The sequence below is a fragment of the Anomaloglossus baeobatrachus genome, chromosome 3 (genome assembly GCF_048569485.1).
Source record: "Anomaloglossus baeobatrachus isolate aAnoBae1 chromosome 3, aAnoBae1.hap1, whole genome shotgun sequence".
NCBI classification, from domain to species: domain Eukaryota; kingdom Metazoa; phylum Chordata; class Amphibia; order Anura; family Aromobatidae; genus Anomaloglossus; species Anomaloglossus baeobatrachus.
In genome coordinates, this window is record NC_134355.1 from 119,534,731 (window position 1) to 119,555,085 (window position 20,355).

At 41.6% G+C, this 20,355-nt stretch overlaps 9 non-coding genes across 9 annotated transcripts; all 9 read left to right on the forward strand.

The window, feature by feature from the left end:
* Positions 1–1,755: 1,755 nt before the first annotated feature.
* Positions 1,756–1,838, forward strand: TRNAL-UAA (transfer RNA leucine (anticodon UAA)). Its single transcript has one exon. It is a non-coding gene; the product is annotated as a tRNA-Leu (tRNA).
* An 812-nt stretch (positions 1,839–2,650) lies between these two features.
* Positions 2,651–2,733, forward strand: TRNAL-UAA (transfer RNA leucine (anticodon UAA)). The gene has a single exon. It is a non-coding gene; the product is annotated as a tRNA-Leu (tRNA).
* Positions 2,734–3,545: 812 nt separating this feature from the next.
* On the forward strand, positions 3,546–3,628 carry TRNAL-UAA (transfer RNA leucine (anticodon UAA)). The gene has a single exon. It is a non-coding gene; the product is annotated as a tRNA-Leu (tRNA).
* An 811-nt stretch (positions 3,629–4,439) lies between these two features.
* On the forward strand, positions 4,440–4,522 carry TRNAL-UAA (transfer RNA leucine (anticodon UAA)). Its single transcript has one exon. It is a non-coding gene; the product is annotated as a tRNA-Leu (tRNA).
* An 812-nt stretch (positions 4,523–5,334) lies between these two features.
* TRNAL-UAA (transfer RNA leucine (anticodon UAA)) lies at positions 5,335–5,417 on the forward strand. Its single transcript has one exon. It is a non-coding gene; the product is annotated as a tRNA-Leu (tRNA).
* Positions 5,418–15,145: 9,728 nt separating this feature from the next.
* Positions 15,146–15,228, forward strand: TRNAL-UAA (transfer RNA leucine (anticodon UAA)). The gene has a single exon. It is a non-coding gene; the product is annotated as a tRNA-Leu (tRNA).
* Positions 15,229–16,039: 811 nt separating this feature from the next.
* On the forward strand, positions 16,040–16,122 carry TRNAL-UAA (transfer RNA leucine (anticodon UAA)). Its single transcript has one exon. It is a non-coding gene; the product is annotated as a tRNA-Leu (tRNA).
* Positions 16,123–16,934: 812 nt separating this feature from the next.
* TRNAL-UAA (transfer RNA leucine (anticodon UAA)) lies at positions 16,935–17,017 on the forward strand. The gene has a single exon. It is a non-coding gene; the product is annotated as a tRNA-Leu (tRNA).
* Positions 17,018–17,829: 812 nt separating this feature from the next.
* TRNAL-UAA (transfer RNA leucine (anticodon UAA)) lies at positions 17,830–17,912 on the forward strand. The gene has a single exon. It is a non-coding gene; the product is annotated as a tRNA-Leu (tRNA).
* The last annotated feature ends 2,443 nt before the right edge of the window (positions 17,913–20,355 follow it).

The window sequence follows — 20,355 nt, forward strand, 5'->3', positions numbered from 1 at the left end:
GTTTGTTTAATTCAGAAGCAGATAAAGCAGCAGCCATCAGACAAGTCAGTCCAACAGTTGACAAGGCAAGGTACAGCTGTTTGGGCACACCAGAAAGAGCGACACCTTATTCAGCAGGTTTAGACCTCAGTACATTGGAAACTGTCGTGGTACCCCCAGGTAAGGTAAAACCAATTTCAACAGGATTGGGTTGCCAGATACCAAAGGATCATTATGGTCAAATAGCCACTCGTTCTAGTTTAGTGTTAAAAGGAGCCATAGTGGTGGGAGGGGTAATAGAGGCAGATTATCAGGGAGAAATCAAGGTACTGATGCTAAATTTTGGAAATGAACCTTTGATCTTGATGAAACACCAGAAGGTGGCTCAGGTGTTGATAATTCTAAACTTGTCTGAAATAAGAGAAGGAACTGCCCCGGCAGAATTAACAATACGGGGTACTAACAGTTTTGGATCCTCTAATATTAAAAATGTAGGAGCAAAAATATGGATTCAAAACCTCCAAGGACCGCCCTCAGAGACAGCGGTAATAGCGGTCGGAAAAGATCGTACTTTCCTGATAATGAGACCAGGAGTGGAGAAGTGGGAATATGTCCAACAAGAAAAATGTTATTTACGAGAATAATAGTGTATCTTTATTTGCAGATGGTGTTGTAAATAAGCGGAATCCATGGTATCGGTTACTGGGAAGAGCTCGATAGTGATGAGATGGAGAAATTCCTGTGTTTGATGTTTGCCTCTCTGGTCGTTGGATGGACAAGTCTACATCAGGAGGAACCTATGGCGAATGAATTTCTGATGCACCATCACATTTTCAACACACAGATTGCTGGATCTGTACACATTCTTCGGTTACAGCCACCAGTATCCCTTATCTGGATGTCCCGGTATCGATGGAGGAAATCTTAAAGTAGAAAAGTTGTTCTGATCATCTTGCTGATAAAGACACTCGAAGTGTTCGGCTATAGAATACTACAGTACCTATTTCCATAGTGGGATGGATCAATCTTCCATGGTGGCAAGGCAATTTGAATGCAACAGTCACCAATTTGCAATATCTGGCTTTTAAGGGAGGAATTTGTGTACCAAGAAATAAGACTGGACTGACTAACCTGGGATTCATCCCTATAGAGAATATAAAAATAAGTTTTGGGACAGCTATAAATACTGTAGATGCTTTTAAACCTAGCTTAGTGGAAAGGACAATTCATGATATGTTATGGCCTTATGCCAATATGTTCATAAATGGGACTAGTGAAACTTGTAGTAACATATCGGGAAATGTAATGTGTAATGATTCCTTTGAATATCGAGCAAATGCCAAAACACATGATATTCAAGGGAGCTTTTCAGATAATATTGCTTTTAGTTTTAATATACTGTACAAAAGTAGTGAAAGTGATTATATTTGTGATTCAACGTTTATCTAAACAAACCAAGAAAACAAAATTTGTGGCAAACAATATTTCTTGTTTCTTTTAACAGCGTTGTTGATAAATCAAGGTAACATTTTATTCCAATGATCAGTTTTGGTCATCTTTCTAAACATAGAGCAAAAATGAAAGCCAATATACATAGGAAAGTTAAAGTTGGAGTATGAAATTTCCAGTGAAGAGTATGGTCTACATTGGTGGCCGGTCTACAGCTCTTGATAAGTCACCTTATAAAATAAAGCTATCTGTTAGTGCAATTTTAATGATTGCACTGTTTTTATCAATCATCAGCTCCAGGTACAATCGAAAGGCTGACACACAACCACCAGGATGGCCGAGTGGTTAAGGCGTTGGACTTAAGATCCAATGGATATGTATCCGCGTGGGTTCGAACCCCACTCCTGGTATGAGTTTTACTCTTGAAAATCTTCAAGGCTTCTCAAAATCTACATAGGTTTAAACAACAGGAAAGATATTGTTGCTCGGTAGCACAGTTGTATACCTGTAATATCCATGAATATTGCAATTAATTCAGTGGATGTTTAATAATAAACTGAAGCTCTAGTATGACGTATGAGGATCACTAGAGGAAGTTTCCAATTTCAACCAAAGAAAAGACATCTAAAAAAAACAAATGTGGAATGTTTTGGGAAAAAGATGTAGTTGATTTATTGAGGTAAACAATCATACTGTAGCTCCAAAAGAAGTTTTAAAGCACATGATGTCAAAATAATATAAGTGAATCAGAAGTATGATAAAAGAAATTTGTATAAAATATGGTCTTCTAGAAAGGTTAGATCAAAAAAGGAAAAGGACAGGGTGCATAGGTAGTGATGAAATGTTAAATCTGCTTAGGAAAACATGGGGTATAGTGAAGTGACGAACTTGTCATTGACATTATGTGGAAAGATTAATTTGTTTTAGGAAACTCGATTTTTTTAACTTAGCGTTGTTGATAAATCCAGGTAACATTTTATTCCAATGATCAGTTTTGGTCATCTTTCTAAACATAGAGCAAAAATGAAAGCCAATATACAGAGGAAAGTTAAAGTTGGAGTATGAAATTTCCAGTGAAGAGTATGGTCTACATTGGTGGCCGGTCTACAGCTCTTGATAAGTCACCTTATAAAATAAAGCTATCTGTTAGTGCAAATTTAATGATTGCAGTGTTTTTATCAATCATCAGCTCCAGGTACAATCGAAAGGCTGACACACAACCACCAGGATGGCCGAGTGGTTAAGGCGTTGGACTTAAGATCCAATGGATATGTATCTGTGTTGGTTTGAACCCCACTCCTGGTATGAGTTTTACTCTTGAAAATCTTCAAGGCTTCTCAAAATCTACATAGGTTTAAACAACAGGAAAGATATTGTTGCTCGGTAGCACAGTTGTATACCTGTAATATCCATGAATATTGCAATTAATTCAGTGGATGTTTAATAATAAACTGAAGCTCTAGTATGACGTATGAGGATCACTAGAGGAAGTTTCCAATTTCAACCAAAGAAAAGACATCTAAAAAAAACAAATGTGGAATGTTTTGGGAAAAAGATGTAGTTGATTTATTGAGGTAAACAATCATACTGTAGCTCCAAAAGAAGTTTTAAAGCACATGATGTCAAAATAATATAAGTGAATCAGAAGTATGATAAAAGAAACTTGTATAAAATATGGTCTTCTAGAAAGGTTAGATCAAAAAAGGAAAAGGACAGGGTGCATAGGTAGTGATGAAATGTTAAATCTGCTTAGGAAAACATGGGGTATAGTGAAGTGACGAACTTGTCATTGACATTATGTGGAAAGATTAATTTGTTTTAGGAAACTCGATTTTTTTAACTTAGCGTTGTTGATAAATCCAGGTAACATTTTATTCCAATGATCAGTTTTGGTCATCTTTCTAAACATAGAGCAAAAATGAAAGCCAATATACAGAGGAAAGTTAAAGTTGGAGTATGAAATTTCCAGTGAAGAGTATGGTCTACATTGGTGGCCGGTCTACAGCTCTTGATAAGTCACCTTATAAAATAAAGCTATCTGTTAGTGCAAATTTAATGATTGCAGTGTTTTTATCAATCATCAGCTCCAGGTACAATCGAAAGGCTGACACACAACCACCAGGATGGCCGAGTGGTTAAGGCGTTGGACTTAAGATCCAATGGATATTTATCTGCGTTGGTTTGAACCCCACTCCTGGTATGAGTTTTACTCTTGAAAATCTTCAAGGATTCTCAAAAATCTACATAAACCTGAACAACAGGAAAGATAATGTTGCTCGGTAGCACAGTTGTATACCTGTAATATCTATGAATATTGCAATTAATTCAGTGGATGTTTTATAATAAACTGAAGCTCTAGTATGACGTATGAGGATCACTAGAGGAAGTTTCCAATTTCAACCAAAGACAAGACATCTAAAAAAAACAAATGTGGAATGTTTTGGGAAAAAGATGTAGTTGATTTATTGAAGTAAACAATCATACTGCAGCTCCAAAAGAAGTTTTAAAGCACATGATGTCAAAGTAATATACGTGAATCAGAAGTATGATAAAATAAATTTGTATAAAATATGGTCTTCTAGAAAGGTTAGATCAAAAAAGGAAAAGGACAGGGTGCATAGGTAGTGATGAAATGTTAAATCTGCTTAGGAAAACACGGGGTATAGTGAAGTGACGAACTTGTCCATGACATTATGTGGAAAGATTAATTTGTATTAGGAAACTCGATTTTTTTAACAGCGTTGTTGATAAATCCAGGTAACATTTTATTCCAATGATCAGTTTTGGTCATCTTTCTAAACATAGAGCAAAAATGGAAGCCAATATACATAAGAAAGTTAAAGTTGGAGTATGAAATTTCCAGTGAAGAGTATGGTCTACATTGGTGGCCGGTCTACAGCTCTTGATAAGTCACCTTATAAAATAAAGCTATCTGTTAGTGCAAATTTAATGATTGCACTGTTTTTATCAATCATCAGCTCCAGGTACAATCGAAAGGCTGACACACAACCACCAGGATGGCCGAGTGGTTAAGGCGTTGGACTTAAGAGCCAATGGATATGTATCCGCGTGGGTTTGAACCCCACTCCTGGTATGAGTTTTACTCTTGAAAATCTTCAAGGCTTCTCAAAATCTACATAGGTCTAAACAACAGGAAAGATATTGTTGCTCGGTAGCACAGTTGTATACCTGTAATATCTATGAATATTGCAATTAATTCAGTGGATGTTTTATAATAAACTGAAGCTCTAGTACGACGCATGATGATCACTAGAGGAAGTTTCCAATTTCAACCAAAGAAAAGACATCTAAAAACGCCAAATGTGGAATGTTTTGGGAAAAAGATGTAGTTGAATAATTGAGGTAAACAATCATACTGTAGCTCCAAAAGAAGGTTTGAAGCACATTATGTCAAAATAATATGAGCGAATCAGAAGTATGATAAATGAAATTTGTATAAAATATGGTCTTCTAGAAAGGTTAGATCAAAAAAGGAAAAGGACAGGGTGCATAGGTAGTGATGAAATGTTAAATCTTCTTAGGAAAACATGGGGTATAGTGAAGTGACGAACTTGTCATTGACATTATGTGGAAAGATTAATTTGTATTAGGAAACTCGATTTTTTTAACTTAGCGTTGTTGATAAATCCAGGTAACATTTTATTCCAATGATCAGTTTTGGTCATCTTTCTAAACATAGAGCAAAAATGAAAGCCAATATACAGAGGAAAGTTAAAGTTGGAGTATGAAATTTCCAGTGAAGAGTGTGGTCTACATTGGTGGCCGGTCTACAGCTCTTGATAAGTCACCTTATAAAATAAAGCTATCTGTTAGTGCAAATTTAATCATTGCACTGTTTTTTTCAATCATCAGCTCCAGGTACAATCGAAAGGCTGACACACAACCACCAGGATGGCCGAGTGGTTAAGGCGTTGGACTTAAGATCCAATGGATATGTATCCGTGTGGGTTCGAACCCCACTCCTGGTATGAGTTTTACTCTTGAAAATCTTCAAGGCTTCTCAAAATCTACATAGGTCTAAACAACAGGAAAGATAATGTTGCTCGGTAGCACAGTTGTATACCTGTAATATCTATGAATATTGCAATTAATTCTGTGGATTTTTTATAATAAACTGAAGCTCTAGTACGATGTATGATGATCACTAGAGGAAGTTTCAAGTTTCAACCAAAGAAAAGACATCTAAAAAAAAACAAATGTGGAATGTTTTGGGAAAAAGATGTAGTTGAATAATTGAGGTAAACAATCATACTGTAGCTCCAAAAGAAGGTTTGAAGCACATTATGTCACATTATGGCTTCTTTTGAGTTTTTTTCATTATTACAACATTGGGCTACATTGGTGCAGGTAAGTAGATAGAGACCACTTACCTTCCCTGCTGTAAGCCCCTCTCATGTGACCGCTCCTGCCGCGATTTTGCTGCTTCCGGTCATTTCATGTCTACATGGGCAGGGCCATGTTGACATGCAAATCTGGAACAGCATGTCGCCTCCCTGCTGGGCTGTACAGTGCGTGGAGTAACCGCCCCTGTTCCCTGCACCCTCCCACACATTGCCCAGCACCCCGTACTCTGCCCACAAGCTCAGTGTGTGGGCTCCCAGTGTGTGTGTGTGTGTTGGGGGGAGGTGTGCACCTCTCATCATGCTCCATCCCCCATGCTGCGCACCCCCCATCGTGCTCCATCCGCCATGCTGCGCACTCCCAAACGTGCTCCATCCGCCATGCTGCGCACTCCCAAACGTGGTCCATCCGCCATGCTGCACACTCCCAAACGTGCTCCATCCGCCATGCTGCGCACTCCCAAACGTGCTCCATCCGCCATGCTGCGCACTCCCAAACGTGCTCCATCCGCCATGCTGCGCACTCCCAAACGTGCTCCATCCCCCATGCTGCGCACTCCCCATCGTGCTCCATCCCCCATGCTGCGCACCCCCTATCGTGCTCCATCCCCCATGCTGCACCAGCATCAGCCTCTCTGCCCCCAGCATCAGTCTCTCTCCTCCCAGCATCAGCCTCTCTCCTCCCAGCATCAGCCTCTCTCCTCCCAGCATCAGCCTCTCTCCTCCCAGCATCAGCCTCTCTCCTCCCAGCATCAGCCTCTCTCCTCCTAGCATCAGCCTCTCTCCTCCCAGCATCAGCCTCTCTGTCCCCAGCATCAGCCTCTCTCCTCCCAGCATCAGCCTCTTTGTCCCCAGCATCAGCCTCTCTGTCCCCAGCATCAGCCTCTCTCCTCCCAGCCTCAGCCTCCCCCAGCATCAGCCTCTCTTCTCTCAGCCTCCCCCCTCCCAGCCTCCCTCCTCCCAGCCTCCCCAGCATCAGCCTCCCCCTCCCAGCCTCCCCCAGCATCAGCCTACCCCTCCCAGCCTCCCCCAGCATCAGCCTCTCGCCTCCCAGCCTCCCCCAGCATCAGCCTCTCTCCTCCCAGCCTCCCCCAGCATCAGCCTCTCTCCTCCCAGCCTCCCCCAGCATCAGCCTCTCTCCTCTCAGCCTCCCCCAGCATCAGCCTACACCCTCCCAGCCTCCCCCAGCATCAGCCTACCCCAGCATCAGCCTACACCCTTCCAGCCTCCCCCAGCATCAGCCTACCCCAGCATCAGCCTACCCCAGCATCACCCTCTCTTATCCCAGCCTCCCCCAGCATCAGCCTCCCCCTCCCAGCCTTCCCCAGGATCAGCCTCTCTCCTCCCAGCCTCCCCCAGCACGCCGTGCTCCTCTGCCGACACTCACAGATCCGATCGCATACACTCACACACACACACTCACACACATTCGATTGCATACACTCACACACACACACACACTCACACATCAGAACACACTCACACACATCCAATCGCATACACACTGAAGATATCGCACATACGCGCTCACACTCACAACATCCGGAGATACCACATGCTTCTGGCCATGTGATCCTCCGGCAGGTCCTGGAAGTTCACTCCACAGTATCGCCGCCGAGAAGCAAGCGATATCCCAGGATGTTGTGAGTGTGTAGATGCGATGTGATGTGTGTGTGAGAGTGAGTGTGATCTGATGTGTGTGTATGTGTGTATGAGTTTTACTCTTGAAAATCTTCAAGGATTCTCAAAAATCTACACAGGTCTAAACAACAGGAAAGATAATGTTGCTCGGTAGCACAGTTGTATACCTGTAATATCTATGAATATTGCAATTAATTCAGTGGATGTTTTATAATAAACTGAAGCTCTAGTACGACGCATGATGATCACTAGAGGAAGTTTCCAATTTCAACCAAAGATAAGACATCTAAAAAAACCAAATGTGGAATGTTTTGGGAAAAAGATGTAGTTGATTTATTGAAGTAAACAATCATACTGCAGCTCCAAAAGAAGTTTTAAAGCACATGATTGTGATACCAATGTGATATGACTGAAAGAATGTGTGATTAGATAGGAATCATAATCAAAAGATAGGAGTGATCCCAGATATTATTTGACCTATCAATAATTCAGTATCAAAGAGATGTCCTTTGGATAACCAATTTCACTATGATGACCAAAGAATAAGATAATGAGGAAGTCACATTTACAGTTCCACTTACCGGAAACTTGTGGTTGGCTTAAAGACAGGTTTAAGGAAGCTTGCATATGAAATTTACGGCTCATTGCAATATTTCACTAACACTATGGTCAAACTGTGGTCGGCCAGTTGTCAACTGGCAGGATGTGCAGGAAATGTGCAGGAAGCTGCCGGTGCCCACAGCAGTTTGTGGTCAAGTTACATGAACATGACTCAGCTGTCACATGCTGGTGACCATTTAAACCCAACCTACAAAGTTTTCCTATAAAAAATACACCGGACTCGCTTAATGTTAGGGAAACCTTCCAGGACATTGAAGTGTACCTACGCACTGTTCCTGTGATGCAAGATGCCATGTTGATTCCTTATCATTAACTCGAGTTCCCTCCGATGTGAAAGGATTGCTACAACATAACGGTAATGTTGATGCATATTTCTGTTATTGTATAAGTTTCTATGACTATAGTTCTTATGCCTATGTACCATTGACTATATATATTCATGTGCTATTAAAATAAATAGTATCTTGCTATAAAGAATATTAGTATCCGTGCCTGATTAGGATATCAGTGAGCGCTTCGTAAGTACGGGCTTCCAGCCCCCTTTTTAGTAGAATTTAGCAAGACATAAATTGGCGTAGTCGGCAGGATTACTTCTATAAGAAGTAATTAAACTAATTTTTGCAATTTAGAAATTAAAAACATATATTTGGCAAATTTCCAAATATATTTTTTTCAATCTTTTTGCATAGTGTCAAAATGTTCAGAAAACGTAAGGATAATGTTAAGGAGGTTGTTGTGGAGATCCCCAGCTGGACTGAGGCTCCCTACAATCTTATAGCACATGAATTGGTCAATTGTGGATTGGCGAACAATGGCAGAATAAGCTTAAGGGTTGTGTACCTACTGATGTTGTGAATGTACTCAGTGGTGCCCCTGTGAAAACAGGTGATGTAGTGTCTTGTGGATTGGCAGAACAATGGCAGGACAAGCTTAAGGGTAGTGAAGCTACTGATGTTGTGAATGTACTCAGTAGTGCCCCTGTGAAAACAGGTGATGTAGTGTCTTGTGGATTGGCAGAACAATGGCAGGATAAGCTTAAGGGTAGTGAAGCTACTGATGTTGTGAATGTATTCGGTAGTGTCCCTGTGAAAGCAGGTGAAGTAGTGTCTTTAGCACGGCACATCTGGATTTTGGCAAGTGCATATAGTGTAATGCATGAGCGTAATCTAAAGATGCAGAAGAAAAGTTCCCAGATGGAACAAAAGATGATAGAATTAGGTGGCCTGAAAACAGTTATGGAATGTAATACCAGACTGTTGAAGGATAAATTGGAACATTATCAGAATGTGGCAGAAAAAGCTGCCATAAAAATTGCTCAAAATAAGTACAAGAAAAGAAGAGGAAAAGTAAATAAAACCAAAGTACATAAAAGTATCGTCTCAGCTTCTATAAACTGGGATCCCGATACTTGGGATGGGGATGTGTGGGATTCATCTTCATCATCTGATGAGGAGGATTACCATAAAGGGAAGATTCAGGCTAATCCCGTAAGGAGGCGCCTAGAGAGGACAGAGAATGAGATCATCCGGGAACATGTCCGGGATGGTCAGGGAAATCTGCAATATGACGAAGATGGTAATGCCATCATAAATGAGAGAACGATTCCTCATGTAAAAAATCGAGTAACCATTGAAGATTACTCTCAAGGAGAAGTTGATAGCATTTTAACACAGTTTAGACAAAAACCAGGAGAAGGAGAAATGCCCTGGTTGGTCAGGGTGCACGATCTCGGAGGAGGTGGAGTGCACTTTGACGCCGGAGACGTGGCAAAATTTGTCACCATGTCTCAGGACCCAGTAATTCAGAGATCAATAAAAAATTATTTTGTTGATCATAATGAGCATGGTACTCAAAACTTAATCATGATCTTAGCCCATGCTTTTCTGGACAAATACCCATCCGAAGCAGACTTTCCTATCAATGATAAACCTTGGTATACCTTAAAAGATGGTATGGAAAGGCTGAAGGAAGAAGCAATGAGGAATGCTCTTCCTCTTTTGGGAATGGATGATGATTATCTCCAGTACCCATTGACAGCCACCATAAGAAATAGGCTGGTTAAACATGCTCCTCCAGCATACAAAACAGTTATTTTAACCTTAACTGTAGTGCTGACTGGAGAATCAATCGGTGTAGTTCTAGGGAGGATGAGGGAGTTACAGGATATGGGACAGTGGGATAAATCGTCCCCTGGAGGCCATGTTGGTAACAGTAAGCTAAACAATCCTGATTGGAAAGAGAAATCAGTAGGGGAGGCCCCACGGGTGTCTCGCAAAGACATGTTCCAGGCTTTGCTTAAAGCCGGGATCAATAAGGAAAGGATTGATGGAAAGGAGACAGGAGAATTATGGAAGTTGTACAACCAGAAAGTTCTATCCATAAAGAAAGTGACCACTACAAATGTGGAAGGGGGTTCAAAAACCCCCAAGGTAAAGAAATCAGAGGGAAAAGGGGAAAAAACCCCAAAGAATGTGTCTTGGGAAGATTTTCAGTCAGTTTATCCATGGGAAGAACTGGCTGCAGCCGTGGCCACAAAGGTCACGGAAGGAAGGGCTAATACACAGACTGAAGTCTGTGTAAATGAAAGTTCAGAAGGAAGTGATTTACCATAGGTAGCCAGCCAAGCCCCCCTATTGATAAAAAGGGACGAACGTCCCTACGTCAATCTTAGCATACATTGGAAAGGGGGAAATGTTCAAAGAGTCCCAGCTTTGATTGACACGGGGGCGGAGGCTACTTTAATTCATGGAAACCCAGAAAAAATAAAAGGACCTCGAGTAAAAATTGCTGGACTAGGTGGTCAAGTGATCACCGGGGTTCAGACACAGGTAGCTTTGAAGATAGGTAATTTACCTATCAAGCAGTATACGGTGCTGGTAGTACCTATACCAGAATATATTTTGGGAATTGATATCCTAAAATGGATGACTCTTAATCTAACCGAAGGAAAATTCTCCTTTGGGGTTATGTCTTGTCATAAGGAAATGCAGATCTCACATTATATCAATGATATAATGATACAAGGACAAGATGAGCAAAGTGTGAAAGATCAATTGACAAAACTGGTTGCTCATATGAGGAGTAAAGGATGGGAAATCAATGATGCCAAGGTTCAAGGACCGTCTCTGGTGGTAACATTTCTAGGGATTCAGTGGAACAAGGGGCACAGAAAGATCTTGCCCAATGCCAGACAGAAAATTATTAATTTTCTGGTCCCTAAATCCAAACAGGAGACTCAGTCTTATATTGGATTGTTTGATTTTTGGAGACAACATATCCCTCATTTGGGACAAATGTTGGCTCATTTGTACAAAGTAACGAGGAAAAAATATGACTTCCACTGGGGAGAGAAACAGCAAAATGTGTTTGAGATGGTCAGGGAAGTGTGGCAAGACATTGAAGGGATTATTCAATCTACCAAGACCACTGTATTTCATGCCGATGCTCATGTCCCTACTAACTCACTTGAATGTTTGTTTAATTCAGAAGCAGATAAAGCAGCAGCCATCAGACAAGTCAGTCCAACAGTTGACAAGGCAAGGTACAGCTGTTTGGGCACACCAGAAAGAGCGACACCTTATTCAGCAGGTTTAGACCTCAGTACATTGGAAACTGTCGTGGTACCCCCAGGTAAGGTAAAACCAATTTCAACAGGATTGGGTTGCCAGATACCAAAGGATCATTATGGTCAAATAGCCACTCGTTCTAGTTTAGTGTTAAAAGGAGCCATAGTGGTGGGAGGGGTAATAGAGGCAGATTATCAGGGAGAAATCAAGGTACTGATGCTAAATTTTGGAAATGAACCTTTGATCTTGATGAAACACCAGAAGGTGGCACAGGTGTTGATAATTCTAATAAACTTGTCTGAAATAAGAGAAGGAAGTGCCCCGGCTGAATTAACAATACGGGGTACTAAAAGTTTTGGATCCTCTAATATTAAAAATGTAGGAGCAAAAATATGGATTCAAAACCTCCAAGGACCGCCCTCTGAGACAGCGGTAATAGCGGTCGGAAAAGATCGTACTTTCCTGATAATGAGACCAGGAGTGGAGAAGTGGGAATATGTCCCACAAGAAAAATGTTATTTACGAGAATAATAGTGTATCTTTATTTGCAGATGGTGTTGTAAATAAGCGGAATCCATGGTATCGGTTACTGGGAAGAGCTCGATAGTGATGAGATGGAGAAATTCCTGTGTTTGATGTTTGCCTCTCTGGTCGTTGGATGGACAAGTCTACATCAGGAGGAACCTATGGCGAATGAATTTCTGATGCACCATCACATTTTCAACACACAGATTGCTGGATCTGTACACATTCTTCGGTTACAGCCACCAGTATCCTTATCTGGATGTCCCGGTATCGATGGAGGAAATCTTAAAGTAGAAAAGTTGTTCTGATCATCTTGCTGATAAAGACACTCGAAGTGTTCGGCTATAGAATACTACAGTACCTATTTCCATAGTGGGATGGATCAATCTTCCATGGTGGCAAGGCAATTTGAATGCAACAGTCACCAATTTGCAATATCTGGCTTTTAAGGGAGGAATTTGTGTACCAAGAAATAAGACTGGACTGACTAACCTGGGATTCATCCCTATAGAGAATATAAAAATAAGTTTTGGGACAGCTATAAATACTGTAGATGCTTTTAAACCTAGCTTAGTGGAAAGGACAATTCATGATATGTTATGGCCTTATGCCAATATGTTCATAAATGGGACTAGTGAAACTTGTAGTAACATATCGGGAAATGTAATGTGTAATGATTCCTTTGAATATCGAGCAAATGCCAAAACACATGATATTCAAGGGAGCTTTTCAGATAATATTGCTTTTAGTTTTAATATACTGTACAAAAGTAGGGAAAGTGATTATATTTGTGATTCAACGTTTATCTAAACAAACCAAGAAAACAAAATTTGTGGCAAACAATATTTCTTGCTTCTTTTAACAGCGTTGTTGATAAATCAAGGTAACATTTTATTCCAATGATCAGTTTTGGTCATCTTTCTAAACATAGAGCAAAAATGAAAGCCAATATACATAGGAAAGTTAAAGTTGGAGTATGAAATTTCCAGTGAAGAGTCCAACAGGAGACTCAGTCTTATATTGGATTGTTTGATTTTTGGAGACAACATATCCCTCATTTGGGACAAATGTTGGCTCATTTGTACAAAGTAACGAGGAAAAAATATGACTTCCACTGGGGAGAGAAACAGCAAAATGTGTTTGAGATGGTCAGGGAAGTGTGGCAAGACATTGAAGGGATTATTCAATCTACCAAGACCACTGTATTTCATGCCGATGCTCATGTCCCTACTAACTCACTTGAATGTTTGTTTAATTCAGAAGCAGCTAAAGCAGCAGCCATCAGACAAGTCAGTCCAACAGTTGACAAGGGAAGGTACAGCTGTTTGGGCACACCAGAAAGAGCGACACCTTATTCAGCAGGTTTAGACCTCAGTACATTGGAAACTGTCGTGGTACCCCCAGGTAAGGTAAAACCAATTTCAACAGGATTGGGTTGCCAGATACCAAAGGATCATTATGGTCAAATAGCCACTCGTTCTAGTTTAGTGTTAAAAGGAGCCATAGTAGTGGGAGGGGTAATAGAGGCAGATTATCAGGGAGAAATCAAGGTACTGATGCTAAATTTTGGAAATGAACCTTTGATCTTGATGAAACACCAGAAGGTGGCTCAGGTGTTGATAATTCTAATAAACTTGTCTGAAATAAGAGAAGGAACTGCCCCGGCAGAATTAACAATACGGGGTACTAAAAGTTTTGGATCCTCTAATATTAAAAATGTAGGAGCAAAAATATGGATTCAAAACCTCCAAGGACCGCCCTCTGAGACAGCGGTAATAGCGGTCGGAAAAGATCGTACTTTCCTGATAATGAGACCAGGAGTGGAGAAGTGGGAATATGTCCCAAAAGAAAAATGTTATTTACGAGAATAATAGTGTATCTTTATTTGCAGATGGTGTTGTAAATAAGCGGAATCCATGGTATCGGTTACTGGGAAGAGCTCGATAGTGATGAGATGGAGAAATTCCTGTGTTTGATGTTTGCCTCTCTGGTCGTTGGATGGACAAGTCTACATCAGGAGGAACCTATGGCGAATGAATTTCTGATGCACCATCACATTTTCAACACACAGATTGCTGGATCTGTACACATTCTTCGGTTACAGCCACCAGTATCCCTTATCTGGATGTCCCGGTATCGATGGAGGAAATCTTAAAGTAGAAAAGTTGTTCTGATCATCTTGCTGATAAAGACACTCGAAGTGTTTGGCTATAGAATACTACAGTACCTATTTCCATAGTGGGATGGATCAATCTTCCATGGTGGCAAGGCAATTTGAATGCAACAGTCACCAATTTGCAATATCTGGCTTTTAAGGGAGGAATTTGTGTACCAAGAAATAAGACTGGACTGACTAACCTGGGATTCATCCCTATAGAGAATATAAAAATAAGTTTTGGGACAGCTATAAATACTGTAGATGCTTTTAAACCCAGCTTAGTGGAAAGGACAATTCATGATATGTTATGGCCTTATGCCAATATGTTCATAAATGGGACTAGTGAAACTTGTAGTAACATATCGGGAAATGTAATGTGTAATGATTCCTTTAAATATCAAGCAAATGCCAAAACACATGATATTGAAGGGAGCTTTTCAGATAATATTGCTTTTAGTTTTAATATACTGTACAAAAGTAGGGAAAGTGATTATATTTGTGATTCAACGTTTATCTAAACAAACCAAGAAAACAAAATTTGTGGCAAACAATATTTCTTGTTTCTTTTAACAGCGTTGTTGATAAATCAAGGTAACATTTTATTCCAATGATCAGTTTTGGTCATCTTTCTAAACATAGAGCAAAAATGAAAGCCAATATACATAGGAAAGTTAAAGTTGGAGTATGAAATTTCCAGTGAAGAGTATGGTCTACATTGGTGGCCGGTCTACAGGTCTTGATAAGTCACCTTATAAAATAAAGCTATCTGTTAGTGCAAATTTAATGATTGCAGTGTTTTTATCAATCATCAGCTCCAGGTACAATCGAAAGGCTGACACGCAACCACCAGGATGGCCGAGTGGTTAAGGCATTGGACTTAAGATCCAATGGATATGTATCTGCGTGGTTTCGAACCCCACTCCTGGTATGAGTTTTACTCTTGAAAATCTTCAAGGATTCTCAAAAATCTACATAAACCTAAACAACAGGAAAGATAATGTTGCTCGGTAGCACAGTTGTATACCTGTAATATCCATGAATATTGCAATTAATTTAGTGGATGTTTTATAATAAACTGAAGCTCTAGTATGACGTATGAGGATCACTAGAGGAATTTTCCAATTTCAACCAAAGAAAAGACATCTAAAAAAACCAAATGTGGAATGTTTTGGGAAAAAGATGTAGTTGATTTATTGAGGTAAACAATCATCCTGTTGCTCCAAAAGAAGTTTTAAAGCACATGATGTCAAAATAATATAAGTGAATCAGAAGTATGATAAAAGAAATTTGTATAAAATATGGTCTTCAGGAAAGGTTAGATCAAAAAAGGAAAAGGACAGGGTGCATAGGTAGTGATGAAATGTTAAACCTGCTTAGGAAAACACGGGGTATAGTGAAGTGACGAACTTCTCCATGACATTATGTGGAAAGATTAATTTGTATTAGGAAACTCGATTTTTTTAACAGTGTTGTTGATAAATCCAGGTAACATTTTATTCCAATGATCAGTTTTGGTCATCTTTCTAAACATAAAGCAAAAATGGAAGCCAATATACATAGGAAAGTTAAAGTTGGAGTATGAAATTTCCAGTGAAGAGTATGGTCTACATTGGTGGCCGGTCTACAGCTCTTGATAAGTCACCTTATAAAATAAAGCTATCTGTTAGTGCAAATTTAATGATTGCACTGTTTTTATCAATCATCAGCTCCAGGTACAATCGAAAGGCTGACACACAACCACCAGGATGGCCGAGTAGTTAAGGCGTCGGACTTAAGATCCAATGGATATGTATCCGCGTGGGTTTGAACCCCACTCCTGGTATGAGTTTTACTCTTGAAAATCTTCAAGGCTTCTCAAAATCTAAATAGGTCTAAACAACAGGAAAGATATTGTTGCTCGGTAACACAGTTGTATACCTGTAATATCTATGAATATTGCAATTAATTCAGTGGATGTTTTATAATAAACTGAAGCTCTAGTACGACGCATGATGATCACTAGAGGAAGTTTCCAATTTCAACCAAAGAAAAGACATCTAAAAACGCCAAATGTGGAATGTTTTGGGAAAAAGATGTAGTTGAATAATTGAGGTAAACAATCATACTGTAGCTCCAAAAGAAGGTTTGAAGCACATTATGTCAAAATAATATGAGCGAATCAGAAGTATGATAAATGAAATTTGTATAAAATATGGTCTTCTAGAAAGGTTAGATCAAAAAAGGAAAAGGACAGGGTGCATAGGTAGTGATGAAATGTTAAATCTTCTTAGGAAAACATGGGGTATAGTGAAGTGACGAACTTGTCATTGACATTATGTGGAAAGATTAATTTGTTTTAGGAAACTCTATTTTTTTAACTTAGCGTTGTTGATAAATCCAGGTAACATTTTATTCCAATGATCAGTTTTGGTCATCTTTCTAAACATAGAGCAAAAATGAAAGCCAATATACAGAGGAAAGTTAAAGTTGGAGTATGAAATTTCCAGTGAAGAGTGTGGTCTACATTGGTGGCCGGTCTACAGCTCTTGATAAGTCACCTTATAAAATAAAGCTATCTGTTAGTGCAAATTTAATCATTGCACTGTTTTTTTCAATCATCAGCTCCAGGTACAATCGAAAGGCTGACACACAACCACCAGGATGGCCGAGTGGTTAAGGCGTTGGACTTAAGATCCAATGGATATGTATCCAGGTGGGTTCAAACCCCACTCCTGGTATGAGTTTTACTCTTGAAAATCTTCAAGGCTTCTCAAAATCTACATAGGTCTAAACAACAGGAAAGATAATGTTGCTCGGTAGCACAGTTGTATACCTGTAATATCTATGAATATTGCAATTAATTCCGTGGATTTTTTATAATAAACTGAAGCTCTAGTACGACGCATGATGATCACTAGAGGAAGTTTCCAATTTCAACCAAAGAAAAGACATCTAAAAACGCCAAATGTGGAATGTTTTGGGAAAAAGATGTAGTTGAATAATTGAGGTAAACAATCATACTGTAGCTCCAAAAGAAGGTTTGAAGCACATTATGTCAAAATAATATGAGCGAATCAGAAGTATGATAAATGAAATTTGTATAAAATATGGTCTTTTAGAAAGGTTAGATCAAAAAAGGAAAAGGACAGGGTGCATAGGTAGTGATGAAATGTTAAATCTGCTTAGGAAAACATGGGGTATAGTGAAGTGACGAACTTGTCATTGACATTATGTGGAAAGATCAATTTGTTTTAGGAAACTCGATTTTTTTAACTTAGCGTTGTTGATAAATCCAGGTAACATTTTTTTCCAATGATCAGTTTTGGTCATCTTTCTAAACATAGAGCAAAAATGAAAGCCAATATACAGAGGAAAGTTAAAGTTGGAGTATGAAATTTCCAGTGAAGAGTGTGGTCTACATTGGTGGCCGGTCTACAGCTCTTGAGAAGTCACCTTATAAAATAAAGCTATCTGTTAGTGCAAATTTAATCATTGCACTGTTTTTTTCAATCATCAGCTCCAGGTACAATCGAAAGGCTGACACACAACCACCAGGATGGCCGAGTGGTTAAGGCGTTGGACTTAAGATCCAATGGATATGTATCCGCGTGGGTTCGAACCCCACTCCTGGTATGAGTTTTACTGTTGATAATCTTTAAGGCTTCTCAAAATCTACATAAGTCTAAACAACAGGAAAGATATTGTTGCTCGGTAGCACAGTTGTATACCTGTAATATCCATAAATATTGGAATTAATTGAGAGGTTTTATAATAAACTGAAGCTCTAGTACGATGTATGATAATCACTAGAGGAAGTTTCAAGTTTCAACCAAAGAAAAGACATCTAAAAAAAAGCAAATGTGGAATGTTTTGGGAAAAAGATGTAGTTGAATAATTGAGGTAAACAATCATACTGTAGCTCCAAAAGAAGGTTTGAAGCACATTATGTCACATTATGGCTTCTTTTGAGTTTTTTTCATTATTACAACATTGGGCTACATTGGGGCAGGTAAGTAGATAGAGACCACTTACCTTCCCTGCTGTAAGCCCCTCTCATGTGACCGCTCTTGCCGCGATTTTGCTGCTTCCGGTCATTTCATGTCTACATGGGCAGGGCCATGTTGACATGCAAATCTGGAACAGCATGTCGCCTCCCTGCTGGGCTGTACAGTGCGTGGAGTAACCACCCCTGTTCCCTGCACCCTCCCACACATTGCCCAGCACCCCGTACTCTGCCCACAAGCTCAGTGTGTGGGCTCCCAGTGTGTGTGTGTGTGTTGGGGGGAGGTGTGCACCTCTCATCGTGCTCCATCCCCCATGCTGCGCACCCCCCATCGTGCTCCATCCGCCATGCTGCGCACTCCCAAACGTGCTCCATCCCCCTTGCTGCACCAGCATCAGCCTCTCTGCCCCCAGCATCAGTTTCTCTCCTCCCTGCATCAGCCTCTCTCCTCCCAGCATCAGCCTCTCTCCTCCCAGCATCAGCCTCTCTCCTCCCAGCATCAGCCTCTCTGTCCCCTGCATCAGCCTCTCTCCTCCCAGCATCAGCCTCTCTCCTCCTAGCATCAGCCTCTCTCCTCCCAGCATCAGCCTCTCTGTCCCCAGCATCAGCCTCTCTCCTCCCAGCAGCAGCTTCTTTGTCCCCAGCATCAGCCTCTCTGTCCCCAGCATCAGCCTCTCTCCTCCCAGCCTCAGCCTCCCCCAGCATCAGCCTCTCTTCTCTCAGCTTCCCCCCTCCAAGCCTCCCTCCTCCCAGCCTCCCCAGCATCAGCCTCCCCCTCCCAGCCTCCCCCAGCATCAGCCTCCCCCTCCCAGCCTCCCCCAGCATCAGCCTCTCGCCTCCCAGCCTCCCCCAGCATCAGCCTCTCTCCTCCCAGCCTCCCCCAGCATCAGCCTCTCTCCTCCCAGCCTCCCCCAGCATCAGCCTCTCTCCTCTCAGCCTCCCCCAGCATCAGCCTACACCCTCCCAGCCTCCCCCAGCATCAGCCTACCCCAGCATCAGCCTACACCCTTCCAGCCTCCCCCAGCATCAGCCTACCCCAGCATCAGCCTACCCCAGCATCAGCCTCTCTCATCCCAGCCTCCCCCAGCATCAGCCTCCCCCTCCCAGCCTTCCCCAGGATCAGCCTCTCTCCTCCCAGCCTCCCCCAGCATGCCGTGCTCCTCTGCCGACACTCACAGATCCGATCGCATACACTCACACACACACACTCACACACATCCGATTGCATACACTCACACACACACACTCACACATCAGAACACACTCACACACATCCGATCGCATACACTCACACACACACTGAAGATATCGCACATACGCGCTCACACTCACAACATCCGGAGATACCACATGCTTCTGGCCATGTGATCCTCCGGCAGGTCCTGGAAGGTCACTCCACAGTATCGCCTCCGAGAAGCAAGCGATATCCCAGGATGTTGTGAGTGTGTAGATGCGATGTGATGTGTGTGTGAGAGTGAGTGTGATCTGATGTGTGTGTATGTGTGTGTGTGTGTTGTTATGTGTGTGCGTGTGTATGTTCCGCCGCTGCAGGACCTTGATGCGCTGGTAACTATGCTACCATGGTTACCAGCGTATCCCGTCCCCCGCTGGCACGGGAGCCCACACCAGCATACAGCGGCAACCCCAGCAATGCGAGGGTATGTGTTGGCAGGGTTGGTGGCGTACGCTGATGTGGGCTCCCGGGGGTACAGTACTCACCTGGGAGTCGTGGCTCCGTGTCGGTTCGGGGAATGCGTGCGGGGGGCGGGGCCAGAGCGAGCGTGCATTGCGTGAGGGGGGCGGGGCGTGGCCGAGTTGCCAATGCCTACAGCGTGCCGGGGCGAGAGGCCAATCCGTGTGCGGGCGGAGCCTGGGCGAGCGGCCAATCAGTGCGGGGGGGCGGGGCCATGGCGAGCCCAGCGGCCAATCAGCTTTGTGTCACTGTAAGGACACAATTTTGAAGCAAGACAGACAGACAGACAGATAGACAGACAGACAGACAGACAGACAGAATAAGGCAATTATATATATAGATATATATATGTATACACATAAGTATATGACATAAAACCA